At 37.3% G+C, this 15,686-nt stretch overlaps 2 non-coding genes across 2 annotated transcripts; both read right to left on the bottom strand.

Moving 5' to 3' along the window:
- Window positions 1-245: 245 nt before the first annotated feature.
- trnan-guu (transfer RNA asparagine (anticodon GUU)) lies at window positions 246-327 on the bottom strand. Its single transcript has one exon. It is a non-coding gene; the product is annotated as a tRNA-Asn (tRNA).
- Window positions 328-942: 615 nt separating this feature from the next.
- trnal-uag (transfer RNA leucine (anticodon UAG)) lies at window positions 943-1,024 on the bottom strand. Its single transcript has one exon. It is a non-coding gene; the product is annotated as a tRNA-Leu (tRNA).
- Window positions 1,025-15,686: the final 14,662 nt, after the last annotated feature.

Genomic DNA, 15,686 nt, shown 5'->3' on the forward strand with positions numbered 1-15,686 from the left:
TGATGAGATATATAAAGGTGCACGATCCGGGCCGCTGTCTTCGGGACTGTGCACTGCATTGATCTGCATGGATCTCCAGTGGCGACCCGTCAGCCTTACAGCATCTGTGTCCAACCAACATGGAAATACAGCCCACGGTTGCGAAACACCTAGACCCAGGGTTAGCTTTTCTCGATCCGCTCTAGCACTCCGATGCATTCCGTACGCAAGAGTTGTGGAAAAGACGAGGTTAAAGGGCACACAAGCGACGAGGATGGGATTCAAACCCACGCGTGCACAGCACAATGGATTAACAGTCCATCACCTTAAACTCTTGGCCACCTCGTCAGGCGCAGGTGTGGCACCCACGACCAAATGTCCACAGAGACCGCAACAGTTCCGTAGCGGAGCACCATAACTCAACGCGTATAAACAAGCCTGTTCCCAAAGCAACTGGAGCCCATCCCACGTGCATTAGCAGTCTGTTTCCTTAACCTCTTGGCATCCTAGGTCACCCACATGACCTTACACCTCAGTGCACCTGGCACTTGCACTCCATTGCCCAGACCTCTTGGCCACCACTTCTTATGTCGATTTTTTATTCTTGGTTGAATTGTTGTTTTGTTGGTAGCTCGTAACCATGGTAAGGGCACGACTGATGCGGCTCACACACGCGGAAACCGTGATTTGCGTAGCGTTCTGTGGTTGTTTGGACTTGCTGTTTGAAAAAGCAAGGTGTGAAACGGAGCAGCCGGCGTTGACGCCAGTTGCCAAAAGCGGGGAGCTATTTCAGCACCTGGGTCTGGGGGCTCCGGTACCATGTGAGCTCGTTTTTTTTTTTTGCAGCCAGGCAGCCAGCTAATGGCAACTCTTAAGCACATTTGCAGAAGGCACAGGAGCCACAACCCCTGTAAAGCCTTTGTGGTGCCAGAGCCCACAACCACTGCCTTGAAAAGGCTCAGCTGGCAGCGGTGGGATTTGAACCCACACCCCCGAAGAGACTAGAGCCTAAATCCAGCGCCTTAGACCACTCGGCCACACTACCCAAGGGCTAAGAACTTATAGACCTCTGTGGAGAGCACACTGACATACTGTCTGGGTGTGTGGTACGCAGACTGCACAGATGAGGACAGACAAACTGTGCATAGGGTGAAAAACAGCTCAAAAAATCATCGGCTGCCCTCTGCCCTCCTTGGATGACCCGGAGGTCCCGCTGCCTCAGCAAAATCAAGGCCATCACAGGAGACTCCTCACATCCTGCTCATCACTTGTTTGACCTGTTGCCATCTGGGAGGTGCTTCAGGTCAACAAAGTCTCACACCACCAGACTTACAAACAGCTTCTTCCCCTGGGCCATTCGGACTGCAAACAATCACTGAACACACACACACACATTCTACCTAATAAAATGTGCAATTCCACTGTGCACTTTAATCTGTCTGTGAATTGAGTACATGTTGAGAATTGAGTTATAACTTAATATTGGCTTTGCACAAATTAGATTTCAAGCAAATATATAACTGGGAACATTTTGTTGCAGCTTTATGAATGTTCTGCTTATATTGCAGTAGCCCTTTAAAAAAGGGTACAAGTATGCATATGTATGAAAGGAGAGTCCATAACCTGAGGTACTGAGATATTGAGAAGGGTTCAGTATTTATATTAACATATTTTTACATATGTTTCTTTATTGACATGCACAACCAGTTATTACAACATTATTACAACAATACTAATTCTAACAAAGTCCTGAATATGTACAATATGGCTATATTTGTGGACACCTAACCATCACACCAGTATGTGGGCATTCTCCAAACTGCTGCACAATTGTATAGGATGTTTTTATATTCTTACAAAAACATGTTCCAGCTCAATGAAGATGTTTATTACAAGTTTGGTGTGGAATAAAATGAGTTACCTGCACACAGCCCTGAACTCAAACCCACTCAACACTTTTGGGATGAATTAGAATTCTGACTGCACCCCAAGCCACACATGCCTGATGTTTTAGGGCTGTATGGACACATGGACATACAGTATCTCACAAAAGTGAGTACACCCCTCACAGTTTTGTAAATATTTTATTAAATCTTTTCATGTGACAACACTGAAGAAACGACACTCTGCTACAATGTAAAGTAGTGAGTGTACAGCCTGTATAACAGTGTAAATTTGCTGTCCCCTCAAAATAACTCAACACACATCCATTAATGTCTAAACTGTTGGCAACAAAAGTGAATACACCCCTAAGTGGAAATGACCAAATTGGGCCCAAAGTGTCAATATTTTGTGTGGCCACCATTATTTTCCAGCTTTGCCTTAACCCTCTTGGGCATGGAGTTCACCAGAGCTACAGGTTGCCATATATTTACAAAAATGTGAGGGGTGTACTCACTTTTGTGAGATACTGTATATTGCCACTTACTGAACAATCATCTAATTTTTAATAATATTAGTGAATATTTTGCAACAAGTTTGAAGTAATATCTAAATAAAGCTAGTCTAAGTAGATTGGGTGAGCAAATGGCTGTGTGTGTGTGTGTGTGTGTGTGTGTGTGAAAGAGAGAGAGAGAGAGAGAAAGAGAAACAATTATTTTTTTCAATTATATTTCTGCACATATTTGGTAAGTTAAAAAACAATTTTTTTGGTGTTAAGGTTTTTCTCTTCAGTGAACACAAGATGGCGCAGTCACTTATCTTAATGTTGGTCAAGAACCAGAGCACCACACAACCTGCTCACATTCTCTGAGACATAGAGTATACTTGTTCTTCTATCATACATACTGCTGATATAATATCCTAACCCCTGCCCTGGTTACTCTTAGTGCCTAAGCTAATTTCAGAGATATCATTCTGATTAAACAACACAACTGTCCACTTAACACTAAACTGTCATAAGAATAAATTCTCATCTAATGTCATTTCTTTGGCACCTGCTGTGTCAGAAACATTAAAAACTAGAAACTTATATGTGAATGTGCCTTTATTCTTCTTTCTCTTCTTCTGATGCTATTGTGAGTACAGGAAAGTTTTATTTTTCAGATTTAACTGTTAGAGCTGAGAAATAAGGGATTAATTCAACCTTAATTACCAAGGGAAAATACTCATTTCTTCCTCATTCTTAAATAAATCATATTCTCTTCCACTTAGTGTTTCTAACATTAATCTGCCTGCTGGTGTTTACACAAACTTTCTCTAATTTAGAGATAACACTAACATATGTAAAATAACATAAATACATTATTCTTTCAATCTTCTTTCTATTCCTGCTTTCAGTATGTGTTTACTTAAATGTCCTCTGGACAGGTTCCCCATATGAGGCTGAATGTAAAGCCAGGATGTTTCAGTAAGAATCAACAATCTGACAACAACATTGATGACACTGTCATGTGATGCTGTGGGGTGGAGCAATTTTGAAGCTTTATGGTGTTAACATATTAGATTACAGAAAGATCTCCACTATTTTCACTGAGCTAAGACCAGTCATCATGTTCACTGTTATATTCATGTATCTGTGGCTTTCACTAGGTGAGTTAACATTGACTTTTTATTATTACAGAAATATTAACTATATTATATTAAATATTAGTCTGTGTGGTGATGCAGTGTGAAAATGTAGAGTGTGGGTCTGACTTAAGTATTTCCTGTTGATTATTTAAAGGTTAAAAACATTATGTTCTCTTCTCTATGACAGGTGACTCCATGGCAGATTCAATAAAGCCACTTCTCCCTCATGAAGCTGTAGATGAAGGTGACAATGTTACTCTGTCCTGCACATATAAAAAAAGTGGTGGAATAGACTACCTGCACTGGTACAGACAATATCCAAAATCTAAACCTGAGTTCCTTCTTAATGTTGACCAAAAAGGAAATCTAATTTCCAACACTGACCCAAGAATGACTGCTAATGTTAAAGATGAACAAGTGGATCTGATCATCTCCTCTGCTGCTGTATCAGACTCTGCTCTATACTACTGTGCTCTGCAGCCCACAGTGACAGGAAATCCAGCTGCACTGTACAAAAACTTTCACACAGTTTTGTTATATGGAAATCTATTATCTACTGATCATTTTGAATTTACATGCCATGTTTGGAGGAATTCTGTCTCTAATGTGATTTATAAAGAGTATATTTATAAATCACATTAGATTTTTGACACATGTATTATTAGGAGACAGTATGTTCATTCAGACACAAATCTATCACTTGTGAGCCTCAGTGATGAATCTCTGCTCCTCTGCTGGTCTGATCATGGAGACAGTCTTGGATGCACATTACAGAGTATTGTGACTAGCTCTGTACCAAGCTGTTTCTCGTGTTTCTCTGTCTGATTGCTGTTGTGGTTTTGATCTCATTTTGTTTCATCGGTTTTCTGAGTCAGTCTAGTGTTTTTCGGATTAGTTTGCATCGCAGTTCGTCTTTATGGTTCTCTGACCTTTCTGCCGGTCCCTGATTACGTTTACCTTGCCTGTCGTTTTGCATTATATTAATAAACTGCACATGGATCCTACTCACCCGGTGTCTGGAGGTTTGTTACAGCCATGCAGCCCACAGAGACACAAAACTCAAACAGACTGTACAAAAGTCAAGCTTGATTTTTTTCTCAGCAGGGGGAGATGTTTATCTGTTTCATTCAAATACAGGTTTCTTTCTTAATTCTCAAAATTCGCTGTTTATTTGCTTTAAATATCAACAATGATCCTCTTACATATGTTGTTTATACTTATTGGTTGAACAATCAGAGAAGAAATCCTTTAAAAATAAATGTTAATCTTTAATCAAAAATAATTATTTCTGCTAAGGTTCATGCTGTTATTCTCCTGATGCAATAAAAATGTAAAACAAAGTTAAATATCAATGTCTTTAAATAGTTTAAATTGCTGGGTTTTAATGTAACACTAGTGAACTAAAGACTTCACCCTTCATTATTTGGCAGCTTATAAAATAGCACTTGATCCAGCACTGATATTAAGTGAAACACTTGAATTACCACAGATACTTAAAAGAGCATTGAGCTTAATACAAGACGCTTATAAATTGTATTAGGGATTTTATATTATTATAATTTTATGGGGGATTTTTAAAATTGTATCAGTCACTGCAGTGCCTGTGGAAGAATTGTTTGATTAAAAAATGATTATTGAAGTAATGCATTACTTCAAGCCAAGTATATGCAAGTGTAATTAAGTAACAATACAGTAACACTTCATTAGTAATTATTAATGTGATATAATCAATTCTAATGTATAGAAAGTATAGAAAGCCTTACAGTGTTGTAATTGCAACAATATATTTTGTAGATTAGAAAATGTTTACTTTATAGAAATAGGAAGTGTAGTAAATAAATATACAAATCTTTTAACCATTATATTCTTTTAGAACATGTGTGTGTATTTTACATAATGTGGCACATCCTGCACTCTGATTGGTTAAAACAGAGGGAAGCTACAGTTGAGGCTTTGTACACAAGAAATGCTTATATGCTTCACTGAAGACAGAGTAGAAGGAAACTTGACATTTACAATAACATAAAAAGGAAACTTAAAGAAGAATTGAGGAAATTAAAACATGATGGTTTTCTCTACAGTTCTATCTTGAATTGAATTTACTCTCCTTTTCCCTTTCCCAACTTATCAGCTAAAAACAGACAAAATACAGTGGTGGTAACATATGCAACTGAAAAGAAAAATGAATACTCAACTAAACACTGCAGTAAATTTGTACATTATCAAGAATATTTTGTCTGATGCTAACAGAACATTTAGTGTCAGTTGTTGATATAGAATTAAAATAGAATTGACCTTTTCTGTCCAGTTCTCCTGATGATTCATTGTAACCAGTTTACTCTCATTCTTTCCTTCCTTTCTTCATGCTTATATTGTTTATAATGTAGATGTTGGCTTGTGTATAATTTGCAATGTGTGATAATTATAGAAATAATTAAAGATGATTAAAAATCAATGAATTCATTATCACAAGAAAAGATTCAATAAAACATGTGAATTAATGGTCTTTTCAGAATAGTGCATTTTACTGTTGATGGAATATATTAAATACTGTTATATGTTATATACTGCAGACAAAAGAAATAAAATGAAAAGAAAAAAAATGTAATCCCAATTATAGTAGTAGTTCTCCTAGACATCAGAGACACATTTCAAATACACAACACTGGCAATTATTTCTAAAGCTAGAGACCTGAACTAAACACTCAGGATAACAATGTTACTCCTCTTCTTGCTTTTCTTTACTATTGCTGCCCAACCACACTGTACAAAAAGCACTACACATGACTGGAGCAGAGCCATGCTTTTCTCACAAGATGGAGCTATTTACATGTTTACATTCACTTCTGAAATGCCTGACTGTGAGGACAGTTAGAAGCTGAATCAAGCTCAAGTTAAGCAGCTGAAGCTTTACAAATTCAGGAGTTCAGGAGAGTAATGTTATGTAATTTTCTGGAAAGTAGTATTTGTTGTTATACTTTGTGAATGAAAATGACTTCTTGTTGTGGTTGTTGTGTGTAGCACAGCTTCAACCATAGCCTTTTCTGGTAGTTTGCAATTTGCACTTGCATCTGCCTTTTGTGAAATTAATCAAATAAATGTCCTGCTTGAACTTGAATACAATGTGGAAATATTCTCCACAAACAGCAATGCTTCAGTAAGAATCAACAATCTGTCAGTAACATTGGTGTCATGTGATGCTGTGGGGTGGAGCTTCATGAACATTTATGATGTTGACATATCAGAGTACATAAAGACCTCAGAATATTTACATTCAGCTAAAACCATTCATCATGTTTACTGTTATTTTTATGTGTATGTGGCTTTCACTAGGTGAGTAAATTGCCTTGTTTATTGCATAAATATTAAAAGTTGAATTAATGGTTAAATAGTCTGTGTGGTGATGTGAAACAGCAGAATGTGAGATTCATGTAACACTGGCTTGATCCACACATAGGTTACTGACATTATGCTCTTTCCTCTATGACAGGTGACTCCATGGCAGATTCAATAAATCAACTTTCAACTCATAATGTTGTACATGAAGGTGAAAATGTTACTCTGTCTTGCGAATACAAATTCAGCGGTGTTTCAGGAAACTACCTGTACTGGTACAGACAATATCCAACATCTAACCCTGAGTTCCTTCTTTATATTGATACAAGTGGGTATAAAAGTGACCCAATCCCACCACGTCTGAACGCTCATGTTGATAAAAACATGCAACGAGTGGATCTGATCATCTCCTCTGCTGCTGTATCAGACTCTGCTCTATACTACTGTGCTCTGAGGTCCACAGTGACAGGAAATCCAGCTGCACTGTACAAAAACTTTCACACAGTTTAACTACACTGAAGGCAAACATAATACTGTTTTTTCTTCTGTCGGCTGATCCTGTTAGGGTTTGCCACAGTGGATCATTGATCTGCATATTTTGATTTGATGCAGGTTTTACAGTGGATGACCTTCTTGATGCAACCCTCTGTGGAAAATATTTTTATCCAATACTATAACGCTCTATTTAATACTACTCAATTAATCCGTTGCTATTATCTGTCTCCAGCTCCACATTGACCTGAAAGCTCAGTCAAGCAAGGCTCTAACTAAAAAAAGCCAAACTGCCCAGACTGGATGAATGCAGATACAAGGTTTTATTTGCAGTCAGCGCTGGTTACAAGAATTGAGCTGCTCACGAATGAACATCCCAACAACCTCCGAAATAATCATCACAAAACATAGTCTTTTAATTCTTTTCTCTTATCTTTTCATAATATTCAAACCAAATCCTCTTTGCTGAGAAAGTCACTCCTATTTTCTTCCTGAAATATCAAGTTCTTTTTGGACACCATTATCTCTTACTTTTTAACTCTTTCACATTCCATTATAATCGGACTTCCGAGGTCAGTTATAAAAATGGTGGACATCTGTGCACTTATCAATAGGACTTTTCCAGCTTGTTTTCATCAAACAGTTCATTTTGACCTCCGAGGACAGCATGGGTAAGTTTCAGGGCCACTGCTCTGTCTTTGCTTGCTTAGTTTTAATTCATTGCAAACAATGTTTTCTTTCACTTCTACACCTGCTGTAGTTTTAATCACAGTTTCCTTCCAATTATTCCTAGCTCTATCTCCTACTACTCTTGACTTCCTACGACGTGCTGCGCTTCTGCTCAGGACCTTGGGCACAGCTCCAACCCCAGCCATACCAAGATTGAAACTCCGTCCAAGTCTCATCTACTGTCAACAAAGTCTCACACCTAAACCTCGTAGTGTTAAATCCTTCATTGTTAAAACTGTAAATAGAGGTGACCAATAAATTAAGGTGGTGCCTGACAACCCAACCATGCTGTCCTCTGATTATTTTATACACACACAATCAAGAATGCATTCATATACACTCTAAACACTCTAAAACATTCAAAACCACTTTAAACACTCTAAACCACTTTAAACCATTCAAAAATTAATCCCACACCTCCCAATTAATCTCAGCTTGAAAATGCACGGACTTGTGCAACCACCAGTGGCTGGGTTGGTTCTGTGCTTAGGCCACAGTGGGGAGAATGCAGGATCCTAGACATTAGTCTCTCTCTGTTTATATCACATATTCACAACAATTACCTGATGTATGCTATTGAATTGATGTTTATTGGCATCCTTTTTTATTCAACAATGGCAGCAACAGAAAAAATAGATATCACCCTTTGGCACTAACATTCATTCATTTATCCATTTATCCATCCATTCATACATACATATACAGTAGCCATTTTGTTCTGGTTAAGGCAATAAAAACACATACAGTGATGGACATCAAGGAGAAGTTTAGAGTAGTTAGAGTCCAAATAATTTGCATGAGGAATCTAGGATAGTGTAATATATATAAAACAGAGGCTAGTGCATTTGTAGTATCAGGTGATATCAGGTTTGTGTTTACTGACTGCACATTATAAACTCTAGCTGAAGGAACAAAAATAATAAGTTAATGTCTCTGTGCTGTGTCTCCAGATTTAAACTCACACTCAGTAAAACTCTTCTTACTGGTTCCTCAATTCCTTTTTATTAGTCTACTTTAAACTAAAAATCTAAATAAAACCTCCAAAATTCAAAAGAGATTCCTGTAAATGTAGCACAGACACACCACCTCAGACATTTCTCTCACACGCTTAACTTATTGTATGTTATGAACAATAATTAAATAATTTTGGTCTTTTATTTCTTACTATCAGCACCTTCAAAGTAGAATAGATATTTACTTCTCCTCCTAAACTGTGAACACACAGGTATATAAAGAGATTGATTTGGATTTTTAGCAACTATGTCAATTTTGAGTACCAATATTTTATTACTTACCTTTGAAGAAAGGCTATATAAATTTAAAGATTAATTAATGATGGTAATTGTGAAAAAGTAATGACATGAAATTATTATTTAGATATAATTACACTAATCAGCTTTCCTATACTTACCTATTGGGCAAATGTATGTGTAAAGAGAGATTTTTCTACAAATCTGGTTCTGTTGTTCTATGATCATTATTATAAAAAGTTTGCATTTACTTTTCATACAAATATCTTGATGTAGTGGCCAATGAGCCTATTTATCACATTTACAGATTAACAGTAAAATATCATAATTGTTTATAGTTTTCAAATAATGTAAACACCACAAAAACAAGTAAAGGCTTATAGTATTGTATAGATGATAAATCTTAAAATACAACACAGCTACATTAATGACTCTAGTTTTCTGTCACTGAAACTGTGTGAAGTGATGATCTGTACAAAGTTACACTACAACAGCATCACTTCCTGGGTGTGTCCTTCTAGAGACGTGTAAAGTTCAGCACATACAGCACTATTATACAGAATCCTCACAGAGCTGTGTTCAGAAATGGATCAACTATACAACTTACTGTACATAGTGAGATACATACCACTGATTCTCACTCTAGTTACAGGTCATTTATTTATCTGTTTATTCATTTTTGATGATATTATGATATTTAATCAGCTTTGTTAATGGTTTGTTCAACCTATTGCTGGCTATATATCGTCATATTGTGTAACTTGAGTATGTACCTTGTTTTGTTTCTTTGTAATTGAAGCAAGAATTATTATTATTATTATTATTATTATTATTATTATTATTATTATTATTAATAATAATAATAATAATAATAATAATAATAATAATAATAATAATAATAATAATAATAATAATAATAATAATAATAATAATAATAATAATAATTGCTTTACTCTATAAACAACAGTTTGTTGATTTGGGAAAAATATTGTTGTTTTAAAAGATACTGTATTTCCCTAGTTTACTCAGTGACATTAGATAGAAAGTTTTTCAGAAAAGTCCACAGAGCCAATTCTGAATTTAATGAAAGCAGCTGAGGCTCTGTACAGAAGTTCAGAAATGACTATTTGTTGTTCTAATTTGTGAATTTAAAGAAAAAAGACTTGTTTGTTAAAGTTTTTCTCTTTTCTCCAGAAGATGGCGTAGTGAGTTATCTTATTGTGGCCCAAATACAAGGACCCTGCTCACATCCCCAAGAATGTAGACTTCTGTGATTATAAATACTTCTTTGCAAAATAATATCGACTCTATCTGTTGTTTAATCCTACATACACAGTACTAGGCCTATAGGTACAGTAGGCCTATACGTACAATTTCATTACAAATGTGTGACCTACACTGATCAGGTATAACATTATAACCACCGGCTTAATATTGTGTTGGTCCTCCTTTTTCTGCCAAAAAGCCCATCATGCACTGTGTATTCTGACACCTTTCTATCAGAATCAGTATTAACTTCTTCAGCAACTTGAGTAACAGTAGCTCATCTGTTGGATCGGATCACACGGGCCAGCCTTCGCTCCCCACGTGCATCAATAAGCCTTGGCCGCCCATGACACTGTCGCCGGTTTACCACTCTTCCTTGCTTGGACCACTTTTGATAGATACTGACCACTGCAGACTGGGAACACACCACAAGAGCTGCAGTTTTGGAGATGCTCTAATCCAGTCGTCCAGCCATCACAATTTTCCTAACGCTTGCCCATTTTTCCTGCTTCTAACACATTAACTTGTTCAAAATGTTCACTTGGGGCCTAATATATCCAACCCACTAACAGGTGCCATGATGAGGAGATCATCAGTGTCATTCTCTTCACCTGTCACTGGTCATAATGTTATGCCTGATTGGTGTAAATTGGTATTATATTTTTATTATTATTATATCATATTACAGCTGCTTTGAATAAAATGGGATCTGGACAGATTCTCTTGTCATAGGATAAGGTAAATACTCCACCCTTTCTTTATAAACACAGTTTCATGTTTAAATGACCAATCAGCAGATATGAGATGAAGTCAACTAGTTTTACACAGCGGTTTTATTAAGCAATGAGTTAAATGGCAATAAAGAATAATAGATAAGAGAAAGAAAAGAGGCTGGTTTGTTCCACACCTCATGAAATACCACCTTATGAAATGTAATTCTATTCAATAAATATGCTTTATCACAACAATCAAGTACCCTAATATCCAAACACCACTTATTAAATATATATATATATATATATATATTTAAAAAACAAAAATATTTGCTCATTTTAATTATTACTACATTTTTCATTTTTATAAAGTAGAATTTTTTTCCTGCTGTCAGATTTTTTTTTGTTTGTTTATTATGTAAACAGTTTCAGCACAGTTTCCAAACAAGGCTTAATGTAAAGCCAGGATGTTTCACTGTCATCAACACTGGAGACACTGTCATGTGATGCTGGGGGGTGGAGCTTCCTGAACATTTATCATGGTAATATATTAGAGTACAGAAAGAGCTTTTTCATTCAGCTAAAACCAGTCATCATGTTCACTGTTATATTCATGTGTCTGTGGCTTTCACTAGGTGAGTTAACACCTTTTGTTAGTTTACATATTATGTATTGTTTATTAATTGTCTGGTGTTATAGAAAGCATGATTTCTGTGTGTAATTCTGGCTTGATTGTGTAAAACTTTAAGTTCTCTTCTCTATGACAGGTGACTCCATGGCAGATTCAATAAAGCCACTTTCCACTCAGAATGTTGTAGATGAAGGTGATGATGTTACTCTGTCCTGTGAATATGAAACAAGGTGCTCCAGGATTCTCCCTGCACTGGTACAGACAATATCCAAAATCTAAACCTGAGTTCCTTCTTTATATTTACAAAACTGGAGATCTAAGTGAAAACCGTCCCCCAAGAATGAATGCTACACTTAAAGATAAGAAAGTGGATCTGATCATCTCCTCTGCTGCTGTATCAGACTCTGCACTATATTACTGTGCTCTGGCGCTCACAGTGACAGGAAATCCAGCTGCACTGTACAAAAACCTTCACACAGTTTTGTTATACTCAAGGCAGTTCTGCTGGTGACATTCCTTTACTCCTAAGTGAAATTTATAATTAAATTAGAAGTGCACTAAAGACAAGGCATGGCTCCACATTTATCACCTTGAACTGTATATATCATCTAACACCAATCACACAGACCAGCAACGAGGTAATGAGAAAAACCTCCAGAACTAAGGAATGAGTTTTAGGCTTCACAGGAAATAAGAATTAGACCTCACATGCTTTGTCACTTCTGCTGTGATGGAGTATATCTGAAATTTAACACTGCAATGTGTGTGATTTAAAGTTTTGTTGCTTCATTTTATGTGTGTACTTTAATCTGTTTGTGTTAAAGCATTACACAGGAAACCTGCTCTCCACATAGCATTATCTCTACAGATGGTATAACCACTACAGAACAATTCCTGGTATTTTTACACAAGTGACTAGAACTGCCTTATTTATTAGTGCATCATTAGTTTTCTGATCTTTTGCACAGTGTTCAGTGTGAGAAACATCAATTCAATTCAATCTGAACTCTGAACACTGTTCCAAACACAGAGACCACAGATTATCAGATATGCTCTTGTCATGTAATGGAGTGCAAGCAGAGACTCTGGTAAAAAGTGTGGAGTAAAGACAGAATTATCTTTTAAATGTTTTAATGGTTTAAAATAATACACTATATTGCCAAAAGTATTCGCTCACCTGCCTTGACTCGCATATGAACTTAAGTGACATCCCATTCCTAATCCATAGGGTTCAATATGACGTCGGTCCACCCTTTGCAGCTATAACAGCTTCAACTCTTCTGGGAAGGCTGTCCACAAGGTTTAGGAGTGTGTTTATGGGAATTTTTGACAATTCTTCCAGAAGCGTATTTGTGAGGTCACACACTGATGTGGTTGTATGGACGAGAAGGCCTGGCTCTCAGTCTCCGCTCTAATTCATCCCAAAGGTGTTCTATCGGGTTGAGGTCAGGACTCTGTGCAGGCCAGTCAAGTTCATCCACACCAGACTCTGTCATCCATGTCTTTATGGACCTTGCTTTGGTCACTGGTGCACAGTCATGTTGGAAGAGGAAGGGGCCAGCTCCAAACTGTTCCCACAAAGTTGGGAGCATGGAATTGTCCAAAATGTCTTGGTATGCTGAAGCATTCAGAGTTCCTTTCACTGGAACTAAGGGGCCAAGCCCAGCTCCTGAAAAACAACCCCACACCATAATCCCCCCTCCACCAAACATTACACTTGGCACAATGCAGTCAGACAAGTACCGTTCTCCTGGCAACCGCCAAAACCAGACTCATCCATCAGATTGCCAGATGGAGAAGCGCGATTCGTCACTCCAGAGAACACGTCTCCACTGCTCTAGAGTCCAGTGGCGGCGTGCTTTACACCACTGCATCCGACGCTTTGCATTGCACTTGGTGATGTATGGCTTGGATGCAGCTGCTCGGCCATGGAAACCCATTCCATGAAGCTCTCTGCGCACTGTTCTTGAGCTAATTTGAAGGCCACATGAATTTTGGAGGTCTGTAGCGATTGACTCTGCAGTAAGTTGGCGACCTCTTCGCACTATGTGCCTCAGCATCCGCTGACCCCGCTCCGTCAGTTTACGTGGCCTACCACTTCGTGGCTGAGTTGCTGTCGTTCCCAAACACTTCCACGTTCTTATAATACAGCTGACAGTTGACTGTGGAATATTTAGGAGCGAGGAAATTTCACGACTGGATTTGTTGCACAGGTGGCATCCTATCACAGTTCCACGCTGGAATTCACTGAGCTCCTGAGAGCGACCCATTCTTTCACAAATGTTTGTAAAAACAGTCTGCATGCCTAGGTGCTTGATTTTATACACCTGTGGCCATGGAAGTGATTGGAACACCTGATTCTGATTATTTGGATGGCTGAGCGAATACTTTTGGCAATATAGTGTATAAGTTCTCAAAAAAGACCTACACAAAGCAGAAAGAAAGAATAATAACATCAAATCACCAAACTGTTATTGTACAATAAAATAAAACTGAATTCTTAAAAAAGTTTTTCGTGTGCTAATGAGACAGGAGGAGCGCAGAAAGTCACGTGACACTTCCGCATGTCCTAATTAGCATATCACAACAATGACGGATTCTTATAGAAGAAAAAAGTCAGTGAAAAAGAGTCTTTGTTACATGACAGTTGTCTTCAAGCTACTTTGTTTCTGCTCACTCCCAATTTAAACTCACATGACACTGCATAATTGTTCATTTACTGAAAGCTTAATGCAGGCTAATTTATTCCAAATCAGAGTAACTGGTATGCATTGCATGCTCTGGTGTCTGCAAACACGGGTAGCTGCAAACGAGACCATATCACACCAATGTTACGCTCCCTGCACTGGCTGCCAGTCTGATATCGAATTGATTACAAAATTCTGTTATTTGTCTATAAAGCTCTTAACAACTTAGCTCCAAGATATCTCTCCGATTTACTCACCACTTACAATCCTGCTCGGTCACTTGGATCCCAAGATGGTCATCTTTTGTGAATACCATGGTCTCGCCTGTAACGCAGGGGAGACAGAGCCTTCGCAGTAGCTGGTCCTAAGCTGTGGAACAGCCTGCCATCACCCATTAGAACTGCTTCCACGTTAGCTGAATTCAAATCTATGTTAAAAACGCATCTCTTTTCTTCTGCTGTTAATTGTGTGTAATGTGTATGTGTTTTCCTGCTTTCATCCTTTTTATTTTTATTCCCTTTATTTTTGTACAGCATCTTTGGCAAACTAAGGTTGAATTGAAATGTGCTTTAGAAATAAAATTGAATTGAAAATTGAATTAAATTGATGTATACAGATGTCGGCGCTTTGGTATTTAAATGCATGTGTTGTACTTCACAGAATCTCCACCAGGTGGCACATGGTACACCTCTGGCCTGAGCACATTATACAGTATAATCACTCAAAGTTTGCTATGTAGTCTTCATACTCTTGTTAAATACGCTTGTAATTTATCACGTTACATTAAAAAGTGTCCAGTAAATTTGTTAACTGCACATGTAATGTAGTGATTGTGAGAAAACATCCACAATAAATTCTGAAAGACATAAACACAGTTTCTGAAGTATATATTTTAATACTTTAATACATATATAATAATATTTACATTTTAAATGAATATGTATAAATTTACCCGTGACTGTGTGAGTGTAAAGCTGCGAAGTATTTTATGTGCTTTGTAAATACTTAATTGCGCTGGTGTTGTCCTGCCATTTGCACATAACTTGTTTTTGTTCAACTTTAAAGATGCCTGGGCAAAGATAAAAATTAAAAT

The sequence above is a fragment of the Hemibagrus wyckioides genome, unplaced genomic scaffold (genome assembly GCF_019097595.1).
Source record: "Hemibagrus wyckioides isolate EC202008001 unplaced genomic scaffold, SWU_Hwy_1.0 Contig1, whole genome shotgun sequence".
NCBI classification, from domain to species: Eukaryota; Metazoa; Chordata; class Actinopteri; order Siluriformes; family Bagridae; genus Hemibagrus; species Hemibagrus wyckioides.